This window comes from Ricinus communis, chromosome 8 (assembly GCF_019578655.1).
Source record: "Ricinus communis isolate WT05 ecotype wild-type chromosome 8, ASM1957865v1, whole genome shotgun sequence".
NCBI classification, from domain to species: Eukaryota; Viridiplantae; Streptophyta; class Magnoliopsida; order Malpighiales; family Euphorbiaceae; genus Ricinus; species Ricinus communis.
This window is the reverse complement of record NC_063263.1, coordinates 21944205-21946930: the sequence shown is the minus strand read 5'-3', so window position 1 is coordinate 21946930 and position 2726 is coordinate 21944205. Positions and strand designations below refer to the sequence as shown.

At 29.4% G+C, this 2726-nt stretch overlaps 1 non-coding gene across 1 annotated transcript; it reads left to right on the top strand.

Moving 5' to 3' along the window:
* Nucleotides 1-1743: 1743 nt before the first annotated feature.
* LOC112535280 lies at nt 1744-1851 on the top strand. The gene has a single exon (XR_003079446.1). It is a non-coding gene; the product is annotated as a small nucleolar RNA R71 (small nucleolar RNA).
* The last annotated feature ends 875 nt before the right edge of the window (nt 1852-2726 follow it).

Below are 2726 nucleotides of genomic sequence, written 5' to 3'. Positions count from 1 at the left end.
ATCATCATATGATTTATCATAAACAATAAAATATAAATAATCAACATATGAATACTCATCAATAGTAGATTTAGGAGATAAAATTAGAGAATCAAATACTTAAATTCTACAGTTTCTCCTAAAATTATCATGGTAAGTTTTTTATTATGCATATCAATAACTTTTCTAGTAGTTGCTATAAAAAATCTACCAAGGAGTATAGTTTGCTCCTTATCCCTTACTAGTATATTTTTCATTTCAAGCACTATAAAATAAACATGAATTATTAACTTACCTACTTGAGCTAGCAAGTCTTCTACTATACCTCTAGGATATTTAATTGATCTATCAGCAAATTGCAAAGACATGGTGGTTAGCTTCAACTCTCCTAAACCAAGTTGTTCATAAATCGAATAAAGCGTCAAGTTGTTGCTTGCTCCCAAATCTAACATGGCTTTTGTAACTTTTTTGTCACCCAATATCATATCAATGATGAAGCTACTAGAATCCTTCATCTTAAGGGGTAACTGATGTTGAAATATTGCACTTGCTTTTTCTGATAGTTATACTTTTTAATTATTCACATATCGCCTTTTGTTGATGCTCAACTCTTTAAAGAACTTTGCATAAGTGGCTTATTCTTGATAACCTCCAATAAAGGTAAATTAGTATTGAATTTAGAGAGTATCTTAATATTTCATAAATTGTTTACTCTCTTTGAGTCAGTTAATAAAAGAAATACGTGGCCTATAAGGCTGAGCTGCCTTATGGAATTTACGTCTAGAAAATGCTTCATTTTCTTTCTTCTCAATCCTAAGATTAGGCTATTTTTTCTTCCTTTTGCATGCTCTCTTCATTGATTTGTATTTCTATTAATTCATCATTTTTAGGTACACATGCATAAAAAAAAATCTATTACAGTTTCCATATTGACTTTATTATCAACTACATTACCATTGTTAATAATGTTAATAACATTGACTTGTCCGGGTCAACTTGATAGTTTCTCTTTCTTGACCTCTTAAACAGCTTCAATAATTTGTCCTGTTTGAAATTTTAAACATTTTATCGAAGCCTCAATAGCATCTGTCTTTTTTTCATTCATCTTCATCCTATCATGAGAAGCCATCATAAATGATTGAAGTGTTTCTTTCAAACTTGGCTTCTTTTGCTCATTAGATTGAAAAGTTTGTTCTTAATCTTGAAAGGAAAGATTGGAGTTTCTTTAGAATTGAGAATATTGGTCTTAGTAGTGAGATTGATTTAGGTTTCTTAATAATTATGGTGTATTTTGGTCATTGTATCTCCAAGAAAAATTTGGTGATTTTTCCAACCTGAATTATATGTGTTGGAATAAGGGTCATTCATAAGTTGCTTAGGTTGGTAAAGAATCCATTAAATTTTCTTGGTCATAAATATTTCCTCTATAATTATCAAAAAATGAACAAATATTAGCACCATGACCATAAATACCACAAATGTCATAAACCTCATTGTTTTGTACATTTTTAGTTGAAGTAAGCATCTTATCTTGCTTAGTCAATTCAACCAATTGTATGGTCATCTCACTACTAGCTACTACTTTATTCAACTCCTACTCTTTTTATCCTCTCACTCTTTTGCTGCGAGTTAACTCCTAACATCTCAAAAATATCATAAACCTCATCAGTTGTCCTTTCTAGTATAGCACCTTCAGCTGCATTATTAACACATTTATATTATTGTGTCAACCCATCATAAAATAATTGGTTGACTACTAAAAGTGTATCCATAGTGTGGAAACTGTAATAAAAGTGATTTAAAGTGATCACATACTTCATGAAAGGATTCAGTATCCTTTTGATAAAAGTTAGAAATTTCAGCTTTTAATTCTTTGGTCTTTTGATGTGAGTAAAACTTACTTATAAACTTTTGATATAACTTATCCCAAGTTCTCAAAGAATTAGAAGCCAAAGTCACTAACCAAGCCTTTGCTCTTTCTTTCAATAAAAGGGTTCAGTATCCTTTTGATAAAAGTTAGAAATTTTAGCTTTTAATTCTTTGGTCTTTTGATATGAGTAAAACTTACTCATAAACTTTTGATATACCTTATCCCAAGTTATCAAAGAATTAGAAGGCAAAGTCATTAACCAAGCCTTTGCTCTTTCTTTCAATGAATAAGGAAAACATCTCATTCTTAGTTGATCCTTATTAAGTCCAAATAATGGAAAAGTATGAACCATTGCATAAAACTCTCTAATAAATATTAATGCATCATCACTAGGGATACCATAAAATGAAGGAAGCATATTAAAATATATGTTCTTAAGTTCATAATTTCTAGATGTATCATCTAGAATTATGCATGAACTAGTGTTATGAATTATAGGTCGTACATAATTTGTCATAGTCATTCTCCTTTCAGCTGCTACTTCTCTTGGTTGATTTGCCATGATATCAACTTCTTCTTTTGATTCCTCTTCACTCTTTTTAACAATTGATCTCAAGTTATATAGATTTTGAATTGATGAAACACTAGATTTTATTTCTCTGCTAGGCATACAAAATAAAGAAAAAAATTCAGATTAAAAACTTAAAAAAAATAAAAATAAAATAAAATAAACATACAAAACACAACTTTGACAATTAGTCAATATAATAAAATTTGGATATAGTTCTCCGGCAACGGTGCCAAAAATTTGGTGTGTCTAAGTTATTACTCATAAGTGCATGAATTATTTTTATAGTAAAAATGGTAAAACACCCCG